We start from the raw sequence: 13,724 nt of genomic DNA on the forward strand, positions 1-13,724 counted from the left end.
TGCTGTTAAGGCTGCGGTCATCTCTCTTGGTTGTGCAGCGTTTCCTGCCACATTTCCCCCTTCCAACAGACTTTTTGTGGATGTGCTTTGAAACTGCACTCTTGAAACTGCTCTTTGAGAAATGTCTTTTTGTGTCTTACCCTCCTGATGGAGGGTGTCAATGATGGTCCTCTGGACAGCAGTCAGATCAGCAGTCTTCCCCATACTTGTGATTTAGTTTACTGAACCAAGCTGAGTGTTTTTCAAGGCTCAGGAAACCCTTGCAGGTGTTTCGAGTTAATTAGACGATTCAAGTGATTCGTTGAACACCCTACTAGTATACTTTTTCATGATATTCTAATATTTAGAGATAGGATTTTTGAGTTTTCTTAAGCTGTAAGCCATAATCAGCAATATTAAAATAATAAAAGGCTTGCAATATTTCAGTTGATTTGTAATGAATCCAGAATGCATGACATTTTTGTTTTTTTAATTGCATTACAGAAAATAAAGAACTTTATCACAATATTCTAATTTTCTGAGACAGTCCTGTATACGGGACGCCTGCTCTACCAGGTGAGTTACCAGGGCTCACCTGGTAGAGCGTCCCTTATCTTAAGTAAGTGCTTTGACTTAACACAACCATAACAATATTTATCATGCTTATGTTATAGTGTAGGGAAACAGAGGGAATAGCAGGTACCTTCAATCTTTCATTATATTATATATATATATATTGTCATTATATTGTAATTATCTAGATGTCATTATTGATGTTAGCATTTTGTGCTGCTTTGTCCTATCAAGGGCCATTTTGTTTTTACAACATCCTTCGAGGGCCATATTAATTATTGAACTCATAACCTCTGCAATTTCTTTTTAAGACGCAGCCCATTCATTTCTCTTTTATTTTATGCTGTGCAAAAAAGCAACTTTTTTATCCATGTAGCTTTCTGTTTTATCAGAAATCAGCAATTGTTTATTAGTCCCACAACGGGGACATTTATCTTGTCACATCAAAATAACATATGAAGTAAAAAGGCAGTACACAATAATTAAATAGAATAAAAAATAATATAAGTACCAAGTGGTTGATAGAAAATAAAGTGAGTATTGTAAATGGCAGTGATAATTGCACAGCAGTGGTGGAATTGTCTGTTCTTGGTGTGGTGGTCTACCTATCTATCTGTCCATGTTTTCATGTTCCGCTCTGGAGAGAGCTGCTTGTTGGGCCAAACAAGAGAGTTAACTTTATCCAAACGCACTCGTCCTTTCAGCTTGTGCAGTTCGGCATGTTTCGTGCTGTAATGATGTAATTATTTCATCACGCAAGCGCGTCCGCACAAACTAGGCACACTACTACTTACACAAATAAATAATTGTTCGTCCATTTCTCCTGGAAAGTGCGACATTCCGCATCCAGCTTCCTCTTTTTTACACTCGCCATGCTGCGTTAGCTGATGTCAATGACAGTCTCGTTTAATATTGAAGTTTTTTACGTGACATGACCACGTAATGACACGTTCCGCTCGTGTTGTGTTCAAGGACCCTGACCTTGGCCAGGAAAAACAGTCAGTTTTTTTTTTTCTATTTCTATTTTCTATTTCTTTGCGTGTGTTTACCTCGAGGGCCGGATCAAATGGTCTCGCGGGCCGTATACGGCCCGGAGGCCGGAGGTTCCCCACCCCTGCTGTAGACTCTTAGACTTTACTGTTAACCTCAATAGCTAGAAGAAGAATACCAGTTCTTAAACCTTTGGCTTTTAGTAACATGTGATTGCAGGCCATACTTTTGTTTAATATGTACATATGTCCTTGGTTTTCGTTTTAGCATGATATTTTAAAACCATTTTTCTTCAAACTTGATCAGCTCTCTTTTGATGGAGTTACATTACAGCATATCAGCTTTCTCAAATGATTACCCTTTAAAGTAAGCTTGTTTCCTCCTGTTGCTGTGGCAGTTATTATGGTTGGTATATGGATGGTTGGGTTTGTATTTTGTCTCTTTGTAAAAAACAAGAATAACTTAACTTTGTCCCAGTTTACATGCTTTCATTTGCCTCAACACTTTGCCTGTTTTTATGTCTTACGCTAATCACTGTGGCACAACTCAGCTCCTATTAAGTTAGCCTACACTAAAGTGCAAACACACTGGTAAAAGTGGGGATATTTTAAAATGCATCCATGTTCTCCATGCTGAGGAGAGGACAGGCGTTTTCTCTGTGGCTTCAAAAATATGCACCTATACAGTAAGCATCTATCTGTGCAGAGAGCAAGCCTTCACTTTGTTTGAAATGGATCTATGATACATTATTAATCACCTGACAAACTACTGGATGGCCTGAACCATCACGGCAAAATCTGTGTATGTTTGTGTGTGTGTGCGTGCGTGTGTGTGTGCAGTCGCAAAACAGTTGTGTGACTTTTTACATAATAATAGTTTATTTGAGGTTTTTCAATCTGGATTTAGAGTTCATCATAGCACAGAGACGGCACTGGTGAAAGTTACCAATGACCTTCTTTTGGCATCAGACAAAGGACTTGTCTCTGTTCTTGTCTTGTTAGACCTCAGTGCTGCTTTCGACACTGTTGATCAGGACATTCTACTACAGAGACCGGAACATTGTGTTGGCATAAAAGGAACCGCACTAAGCTGGTTCAAGTCCTATTTATCTGAACGATCTCAATTTGTATGTGTTAAAGATAAATCCTCCATGACAGCCAAAGTCAGTCTTGGAGTTCCGCAGGGTTCTGTACTTGGACCGATTCTATTCACCTTATATATGCTTCCTTTGGGCAATATTATAAGGAACCACTCTATAAACTTTCATTGTTATGCGGATGATACCCAATTATATCTATCAATTAAACCAGACGAAACCAATCAATTGGCTAAACTTCAAGCATGCCTTAAGGACATAAAAACTTGGATGTCTAGCAACTTTTTGATGTTAAACACAGACAAAACTGAAGTTATTATACTTGGCCCTAAACGCCTCCGAAACGCATTTTCTAATGACATAGAAGCTCTGGATGGCATTAACTTGGCCTCCAGCACCACTGTAAGGAATCTTGGCGTCATCTTTGATCAAGATCTGTCGTTTAACTCCCACATAAAACAAATCTCAAGGACTGCCTTCTTTCATCTACGTAACATTGCAAAAATAAGACACATCCTGTCTCAAAATGATGCAGAAAAACTAGTCCATGCATTTGTTACTTCAAGGCTGGATTACTGCAACTCATTGTTATCAGGTTGTCCCAAAAAGTCGCTTAAGACTCTTCAGTTGATCCAAAATGCAGCGGCACGTGTATTGACTAGAACAAGGAAACGGGATCATATTACTCCTGTTTTAGCTGCTCTGCACTGGCTCCCGGTAAAATACAGAATAGAATTCAAAATCCTTCTCCTGACTTACAAATCAATTAAAGGTCAGGTTCCAGCATATCTTAAAGATCTCATAGTACCTTATAAACCAACTAGAGCATTACGCTCCCAGACTGCAGGGTTACTTGTGGTTCCTAGAGTCTCTAAGAGTACAATGGGAGCCAGAGCCTTCAGCTATCAAGCTCCTCTCCAGTGGAACCAGCTTCCAGTTTGTGTTCGGGAGGCAGACACACTCTCCACATTTAAGAGTAGGCTAAAGACTTTCCTTTTTGATAAAGCTTATAGTTAGGGCTGGCTCAGGTTTGCCCTGGATCAGCCCCTAGTTATGCTGCTATAGGCTTAGACTGCCGGGGGACACCTCCCTGCTCTCTTCCTTCTCTCCCTCTCTCTTCTTCTCCCTCTCTATCTGTATGCATTTATGTAAATGTATGTTACTAACTCACCATCCGGGGTATCATCCCCGGAGTGTCTGTCTCTCATGTGGCAGGTTGCCACTGATAAAGTTTACGTCAGGATCATGAATCGTGACAGCGCCTGCTGACCTGGTCCTGCTGGACACCGGGAAGCCTTATTGACATTTTCCTGGATTCATCCAAACTTTCTACTTCTTTTTTTTCCAACACAACATAATTTCTGTCAAATGTTGTATTTGTACTATCTTGTTTATCCTGTACACACGACATCTATTGCACGTCTGTCCGTCCTGGGAGGGGGATCCCTCCTCAGTTGCTCTCCCTGAGGTTTCTTCCATTTTTTCCCCTTTAATTTTGGGGTTTCTTTTAGGAAGTTTTTCCTTGTGCGATGCGAGGGTCTAAGGACAGAGGATGTCGTAACCTGTACAGTCTGTAAAGCACACTGAGACAAATGTATAATTTGTGATATTGGGCTATACAAATAAATTTGATTTGATTTGATTTGTGGTCAGTGTATTACGTACAGTGGATGACGGTCGCCTCAACTGAGAGGACGCTGGTCCTGCTCAGGTTCGAGTGGTGGCCTGTAACCCCGGAAGCATTGGAAAGGTGGGAGACCGGTGGCTGAGCTGGGAAGGGTGTTGTGGGCATACTCAATCACCAGGAGTTTCTTAAACCAGGAAGTGGGGTTGCGGAAGGCAGGGCCGTCTCCATCTCTTGGTTCATATGCTCTGCCTGACCATATGATTGGGGCAATGAGGAACTTGCAGGAGTTGAGAACAGGATGTTCTGCATGAAAGCATTTTATCTTGTCCTCCACCTCCCAGGTTGATGACACATGTAGGATCACTTCAAGAGATGCCATGGAGAGCTCTCCGACTGGAACTGACGAGACAGGGCATCATATTTGACGTTATTGGCCTTGTCTATATGAGAAAAAATTTCAAAGAGGTTGAAAAAGATTTGCCTAGTGACAGTGCTAGCCGAAAGAGGAAACTGTGCTATCTTTTTAACTGCCGCCTCTCCTAGAAGTTCAGGATCAATTCTTTACCAATCGTAAAGGGTTTTTCGCCTTAGCAATACGGTTAGCCACTAAGTATGATGCTCTCAGTGCACTCACATTTGTTGATGTGGTGGCCAGCAGTAATTGCTTCTGGCCTTCTTGTTCATGTTTTTTCCTTTCATTACATTACAAGTAATTTAGCTCTTATCCAGAGCAACTTACAGTGAGCAACCCCAGGTTAAGTACCTTGCTCAGGGGTATAATGGTGGTAGTCTTGGCATTGATCTCACAACTATCTGGTGTTGTATTTGGAAGCCATACCACTAGACCACTAGGCTATCACCACCCTTTCAAAAAAGTCCAAAGGCTTGTCTTTTATTGCAGGGTGCTTGGTCTCCACAAAGCAGTTTTGAAGGCTTCATTGCCTCATTTGCTAGCCTGTCGCCACATATTATGCAGCGGGTTTGGCGCATGAGAATCACCAGTAGCAATAAACCCGTATTTTAAATAAAACTCCTGATAGTGTCTTTTAAATGCCGCTTTCTTTTTCTTGGAAGTCGTAGGCTGTTCATCTTCTTCTGTCTCCTCATTGGTCAGCTATTTTAATACAATTTTAATTCTACTATATTATATGCTATTTTATCTGATATTTTATCTGCTATGTTATCTGCTATTTTATACTATTTTAATTCGGTTATTTTTATAATGGTACTTCAGACTCTACACTGTGATTATTGTACTGTAAATGGTCTTATTCTGTCTAATATTGTACTAATTGCTATGTTTTTGCTGTGAAGCACTTTGGGCTGCAATTCTTGTATGAAAGGTGCTATACAAATAAAGCTTATTATTATTATTATTATTATTATTGGGTCTTATCCTCTTTTCAAAAAAGCTCTTTAAAGACGTTTGTCTTCCACTCATTGTTGCTAGCTTGTGGGCTAAAGTTTTTAAGTAAAATATCACGTGGACTAAGACGAGCGTCTTGACCTATGGCAGGAGTGGCCAACCACTCAGAGGTTAAGAGCCAAAAATGTTACTATGTTACTGCAAAGAGCCACATCATACACACAGTCACAGATGCGCATCCCCCCCTTCTCTCTTTTGTTCTCAGCCTTTCTCTGTGCTCCCTCACTCTCTTCCTCCCCTCTCTCTCTCACACAGACAAAATTCAAATCTAAAACTTTACACACACACACACACACACACACACACACACACACACACACACACACACACACACACACACACACACACACACACACACACACACACACACCCTCCCTCCCAAAGACACACACACCCTCACACAGACAGACACACATAGCTCTGCTCAGACAGATTTATTGTAAATGTCACACACCATAATATTGAAACCTCTCCTACCAGTATTCAGAGACCAGTTATTATTATCAACAATGAACATTGTGTGCACTCTCACACACAAACTCTCAGTAAAAAAATGTGAAAACGTTTTTTATCTTCCTATGCATGTTGCTTCTTTAAATTAGTGGGACTTCTGACATTCCTTGCCTTGAACAATCCTCCTCCAATCTGACTTGTATTCCGTTGTGGTCACTCGAAGCAATTCTTTCACATGTGTGTCAGTCAGAACAGATCGATACTTTGATTGCACGTGTTTCAGGGTAGATAACACCGACTCATGTATGTTGACCCAAACATTGATAGTAGCTTGAGCGCAGCCCATTTGACATTGGAATATTTTTTCCATTAGCACAGTTTTCCAGAACTCAAGGGTCCCTTCCCTCAGAACAGGTTTCAGTCGGTCTTCCTAAGAAAGTTCATTCATCTCCAACTGGGCCACTGTCTCGTCTGTGACTAGCACATACCTGTCAACCCTCCAGTTTTTCCCGGGATTATCCCGTATTTTTACTTCTAACCCGATTTTCTCCCATTTAAATATTTTCCCATAATTTTTAACCTTCCAGAAAACCTTTTTGTAAAGTGTGCCATTCAGATGTTAGCATCGCACACAGCGGAATAAGCGATGTTCACCAGCATGAACAATCGTCCAAGCACAAGCACGCCAAGAGGCACAAAAACATACACTGTCAATGACTTCATGTGTGACAAGAACTGTGTCGGAGGCAGACCAAGTGACCAAAGCTGAGGTGAATATGTCAATGCTTTGCGTTAAAAATAATGTAGCCTTCAGCTTCTACGTTGATTTTAGTCGCAGTGTCGCGGACATGTTTCCCGACTCTGCCATCGCAAGGAAGTCCTCGTCAGGGGAAACAAAAGCTACACAACTCATCAATCATCAAATAAATTGATGATAATAACTCATCAAATAAAATACATAAATCTTATAAACATGTCTGTACAAGTAATACATATAATACATGTAATACATATAATACATATAATACAATAAACATGTATTTCCTGAGTGTATATACCCGTCCCTGATGTGTTGACGTTTACATTGGCGGCTGAGAGCTGTTAGAGAGCCGGGCGGAGTCCGGCAAAAAAATTCCCTTATTTTGAAATTCCAATGTTGACAGGTATGGACTAGCGGGGCTTTCAAACAGTCCGGTTCAGCATTAAAAGGGCCAACGAGGAACGTAATATGTAACCTTTTCAGCTGTAGATCATGGAACCGGGTCGCAAAGTTTTCGTGCAGGGTTTCAACCAATGTTGCATTGCGGCTTCTCCGCTTGCTTTTAGCAGAGAGGGAAAATGCGGTAATTCTCCCTTTTGAAGATGCGTCTTAAACAGTTTACAAATACAAATACACTTTGCACTAGGTCAGGCAGCATTTTTATATGAATATGAACTCTACTAAAAGCGTCCTATGTTCATCTTCATATTTTCGCTTAGCTGTGCATTTTTTCCCTGCCATTTTAGGATCGAACTCAGATGGTCAGATAGTGTTTACTCAACAATAGGTTTTTCCCCCCTCGACGGTGATTGGTTCACTGCATTGCAGGCATTTTTGTGATTGGCTCTTGGGCGACATAAAAATTAGACGCACTGTCATGCCCTCATATTTACAGCACACATACACACACTCACAAATAAAATTCGATATGAACTGAAGAGCCGCATGAAACTGGGAAAAGAGCCGCATGCGGCTCGAGAGCTGCGGGTTGGCCACCCCTGACCTATGGCCTTGACATGTGTCAAGAGACACAGATGCACAGATGGCTGTATCTGGTCATTTTTCAAAATAAAACATCTTTCAGAAAAAGAACTGGTGTCGAAAGCATTCACGTCCACAACAATTTATGAGCGGGATCTTGAAATATAAGAATGGGAGCACGGGTTCACAGAATGCCCCTTCAGCCATGGAGGACCACTGGAAGGGCTCATTCTGGGAGATAAGTGAAACCCAGAAATCACTGAAGTTCCTTGGCTGTGGAAGAGGAAGGCCTGTCAGTAATCACCTAGGTCTTGGCCGGATGCAGATATTACCAGCATTGATGACAAAGCTCAGGAAGGATACCTCTCCACGAAGAGCTGGTTTTTTAAGAGACTCTAGAGCAGGGGTCTTCAACATTTTTCAGGCCAAGGACCCCCAAACTAGGGTAGCATGAAGCAGGGACTACTGTAATATCAGTGTTTCCCCTACCATTGTCTTGTTGCCCCCCCATCGGAACCCCGCGCCCCCCCCTTAAATTCAAGGTGTTTTTTTGTTTTTTTCTGGATTAGTTTTTTTTTATATTCACAACTCACTTTTCACATCCATCCATCCATCCATCCATCAAGGCAAAGATACTTTAAATCCACTGTAGCCTTGCACTTCGCCAGTAGAGGTCACTGTACCTGAAGCTTCGAGTAATGAACCCATTTCCGAAACAATTGGCTGAAGTGGTTCAGTGCTTCACAATTGCTTCATTTGCCCATCACTGCTAGTGAGTATTCCGGGGATTCGACAAGGCAGGTAGGTCGGAGACAGGCAGGGTCGGTAACAGGTAATTGGTCTGGGGGTAATCACTGGAGAGTCTGGCATAACGTAGAACAATCTGGCATTGAGTGAGTGACTGGGAGAGGCTTAAATAAGGGCTTGATTGCAAATTGGCAGCAGCCTGAGCCAAAAGTGAGGTGATGAGGTGGGAGTAGCTGGATGGTGAGGTGAGGAGGAGGTGGGGTGTGGAAAAGTATCGGGCTGAGGTAAGAAGTAATGGAGCAGACTGTGACAGCGGGTAAAGCAGCCTGTTGCTGAAGGAGCTGCACAGTGCGGACAAAGTATCCTGGAAGGGGCGGGACATGTTGTCCAATAGAGATGACAGCTTGGCCGTCATTCTGTCTTGGCCGTCATTCTGTCTCCCACCACAGTGTCCATAGGGCTCCCCAGGACAGAGCTGGCCTTTTTCACCAGTCTGTTCAGTCTCTTCCTGTCAGCAGCTGAGATGCTGCTGCCTCAGCAGACCACTCCATAAAAAATAACTGATGCCACCACAGAGTCAAAGAAAGTCTTAAGGAGTGCCCCCTGCACTCCAAAAGACCTCAGTCTCCTCAGCAGATAAAGCTGCTCTGTCCCTTCTTAAACAGAGCAGCAGAGTTATCTGACCAGTCCAGTTTACTGTTCAGATGAACACACAGGTACTTGTAAGATTTTACAATCTCAATGTACTCCCATCTGTGGTTCAGGCCAACACAAATAAACACTTTAGTTAAGGTTAGAGAATGATTGTGGTTCCAGTTAGACGTTAATGTAAATTTTTCTCATGCTTCATGTCACTGGTATAAACAAGTCATGCTTTAGTCACTACAAGAAGATGCATAAGAGTTTACTGGTACAGGCAGATTATAACTCATCAATCTGAAACTCATCAAACTAGACAATCCGGCAGGGACCAAGTGAAAGGGAACTTGTCAGTTTCGTAAATATCAACGATGCAACCGGTGCAGCTGCAGGCAAAGTTTTTGCTCCTTAAGTGGGCCACCCAGTGCATCGATAGTTTTTCAGAGACTTCAGAGTGACTATTAAATGATAGTACCAAGTTTACTATAATGTGACAGCTACATATAGCACCTTCACTTTCACCACTTAACCTATATTTATGCATTTCTATTTGTTCTTGATTTCCTTATATTTGAAATGTACCAAAACAGTGTGTTTTATTAAAAATAAATAAACTTATTTAATTTTGTTAAAAATGTATAAAGGAAGAAGGCTTGCTAGTAAATCAAATGCGGACCACAATATCACTTTTAGCAAGAACATTTCTTTAGGAAGTTAGTTAGCAGCGGCATAATGTTTAGTAAGCCAAAACCAAAAAGCAGCTCCCAAAAGAGGAAGGACAAAAGAGAGCGACATGAGACTAGGCCCTACACCTAAACTGATGAAATTAGATGGGTTTTTCAAGCTATTTTGGCAAGGACTCTCTTGAAAAAGAGATTTTTAATCTCAATGAGACATGCGGCTCCAAATGACTTCTCTTGAAACCAGAGCGGGTTTGTTTGCATATTAAGCACAAAGGGTTCGACTCGTGGAGGACAAATACAAATTCCTCTGTTCACTTTTCTTTCAAATTTCCTATGCTCGTCTTGTACGGCTCTACCTTTCTTTTTTTAACGGGAGCACCTGTTGTCTGTCCACAAACCACATCTCCAGCATCTTCCTCTCCATTTGTGGTTGTTTGATGCTCCAAAGCCAAATCTTAATTTTCCTCGTTTGTCACGCTTTGTTTCTGTCCACCTGGTTTTTTATAAGAAATCGATCCATTTTACATCTGTAGAAACACATGCTAACTAGCATGAAATGATGAAACGATCTAACGCAAGTATGAAGTGCCAAGTTGGTCGTAGTATCCTCCAATTTAAATGCTCCAATTTAGCGATATACATAATATTTTAGCAAATGTCCATATTCATAAGCATGCTTATGATAATATATTATTATTTTTAATAAGAGGTTAAGTTAATTTTTTTCTATACTAGCCCACGATGTATCTACCCGTCCAAGAGCACATTCGCCATTGTAGCGCTGAAGAGCAGAACGCCACTTCGAACAATGCGCAGGATGATGCCCTTTAACAGGACGCACAGCGCCTCGTGGATCACTACAGCAGAAATGTATCCTCAAGTTTCCCTGAATAACTCCTTGCAGTCAGAGCTTACGTTAAGTCTGAGATAGCAAGAGAGCCAACTGTGAAGGAAATAGATAAGATGCTTATTGTGGCCACAGCTCAATGGCAGCAACATATAGTGTTTGAACATCATTGCTGTTATATCTCACCATTCCTATGACTGTTGCAACTGTAGAGCGCTCATTCTCCAAGCTCAAGTTGATAAAGTCTTATTTGAGGGGACATGAAGTGGATTGGCTATACTCTCAATAGACAACAAAAGAGCCAGGAATTTGGACTTTGAGCATTGTTGTTTGTGATTTTGCAGAGTGCAAGGCCCGTTAGATGAGCTTCTAATGGGTGAGAACAGGTTTCTCTTTGTTATGGAGTAGGATTAGGGACTGTTTTCTTTTAAATGTTTTTTTGCACCGGGCCCATGACGACCATGTTATGCTGCTGAAACATATATGCTGAACGACTAATGAAGGAATAAGCTGCAGGTGAGGAGATGGGTTGATTGCATGGACTGAGAAGGAGGCAGGATATCAAAACGACAGGAGAGTTGGTGATAAAGCAAAACCAGATCCAGATGCCAGAACCAGAAACAACATTCTGAATGAGGTGCAATTGTTTTAGTTGAGGACGACATAAAGGGCAAGTTACAATAGTCCACCCTGCTGGAGATGAAGTCCATGAAGGAGTTTCTCTACATCTTGTCTGGACACTTCTAATTATTGCTATTAAGGGAAGTGAATACTGTGTTTCAAGATGGGTCTCCATGCATTGCAGTGAAACATAATCCCCAGGCAGCCATTACATGCCATTACATGTAATCTGCTTTTGCATTGCCATCCAATAGTGACATTTATGGGTGTAGCAAAGGTTTTTTCAGGATGCCTTAGCTTTAAGACACATGAATAGCATGAAAACTATTAACAGATACAGCTACAGAGAATTTCTGCTTTCTAAATAGTCCAAATAATATAAATAGTAATTTCAGACTGCTAATGATCAGAATAACTTATTCATCGTTTCCAACGTCTTCTGTGATTCTAACTGGTACAAGAAGAAGACAACACCTATCTAAACAAAGTACAAGGGAAATGAGGCTGAAGTAGATGGATCAAGAAAGTCTGTAGTAACGAACAATACAAAGTTCTGTAAATCATTTAACATTTTCTTCTCAACCCCTGTCAGTATTTTGCAATATGCAACTCTGTCTCCTCAAAATGACATTTATATATTAATAATTTGTTTTCCCAATGACGTTGTGGTGACAAGCGTAGTCACTAACTGGATTATGTTCACAGGCAGTGTCATCTATGCACCGCAGCAGCGTCATAAGGAGGTGGTCGGGGCAGGTGTACAAAGTATATGACGGCAGACATCGGAGTTCACATCGTGACGCCAAGGCTAGAGAAGGATTGTGGTTTCAGTTAGATGTTAATATATACGTTGTGTTTCGTGCTTCAAGTCACTGCTGTGAACCAGTCATAAACAAGTCATATACAGGCCACTACAAGAAGATTGTACTGTAAGATGTTGGTGGAAAACAAATTAAATACATTGTCAGTGAAGATTTTACTGATGTGTTCACTATCAACAATCTTGCCACTTGGCACAAAGGCTTTTGCAAATGAGTTGTGTATATAGGAGGCAGAGTTGTAATTTGATAAATAAAAGCCTTTTTTGCACTTGGACTGAGAAATGCTAGCACTAGGAAAGATGTTTTAAATACTGTTGATCCATTCAGTCATTGCAACAGAGACAAAGACAAATGAGAATAAAGACAAAGAAGGGACTGATGCCCATTGCTTTGTGTGTGAAAGGGACTCAACACAGTTTTAATGAGACAGTTTTATTCACATTCTCTCCAATTAATTTAAATGGAGCGATTAGGATTAAAATTTTAATGAATGGCCAAGGGAGTGTGGTACACATGAGACACACACGCACGCACGCACGCACGCACGCACGCACGCACGCACGCACGCACGCACGCACGCACGCACGCACGCACACACACACACACACACACACACACACACACACACACACACACACAAAAGCTGGATATAGCTTAATTAGTCAGGCTGTTAGTGACATCTGCTGGTTGACAGAAGCACATACAGCAATCTGTCTCAGACCGAAATTCCATTTCCACAGACTGACCTTCTGTAAACTGTATACATGCTTCATAAAGATGACTATAATAATAATAATAATAATAATAATAATAATAATAATAATAATAATAATAATAATAATAATAATAATAATAATAATAATGATAGCAATAATGATAGTAACACTACTACAAATATTTGTATTTAATTGATTATCCTTCTGGTCAGGTTGTGGTTGGGAGAAACAACGCAGTCCTACTGCTAGTAATATTAACCTAATTTGAGATTAACCAGGCACAATCGCTGGCCGGCAGTCATCGCACGATGCAAAATATTATATATATATATATATTTTTTTTTGACTAACATTTATTCATTCATGTTGAGAGTTTGAATGTGAGTAACTCCATCAAACGTGTGACAACATTAGCCTAGCATTAGATTTGTTGATATACAAAACAGTGATTGCTTTAATAATAATGATTAATTCATATTGTACATACTTATATCAAATTGTGTATATATGGGTATACATTGCATGGTGTATTAAAAAAGCATGTTTTTTTTAAATGGTAAAACGTATATATTTCCACTTATAAAATAAGTTATGATAATGGATAATAAGCTTTTATCCACTTACCAACAGTGTGTAGTGGGCTTTAACTGTAATTATAATTACAATTAAACTGTCTAATTAATCACAGACTTAATAACTGGTCATTATTTACAGTTAATATCTTTAGAAAATGCGTAGAATATACAGTTTAATATACTGATTAGT

The sequence above is a fragment of the Cottoperca gobio genome, chromosome 4 (genome assembly GCF_900634415.1).
Source record: "Cottoperca gobio chromosome 4, fCotGob3.1, whole genome shotgun sequence".
In the NCBI taxonomy this organism is placed as follows: domain Eukaryota; kingdom Metazoa; phylum Chordata; class Actinopteri; order Perciformes; family Bovichtidae; genus Cottoperca; species Cottoperca gobio.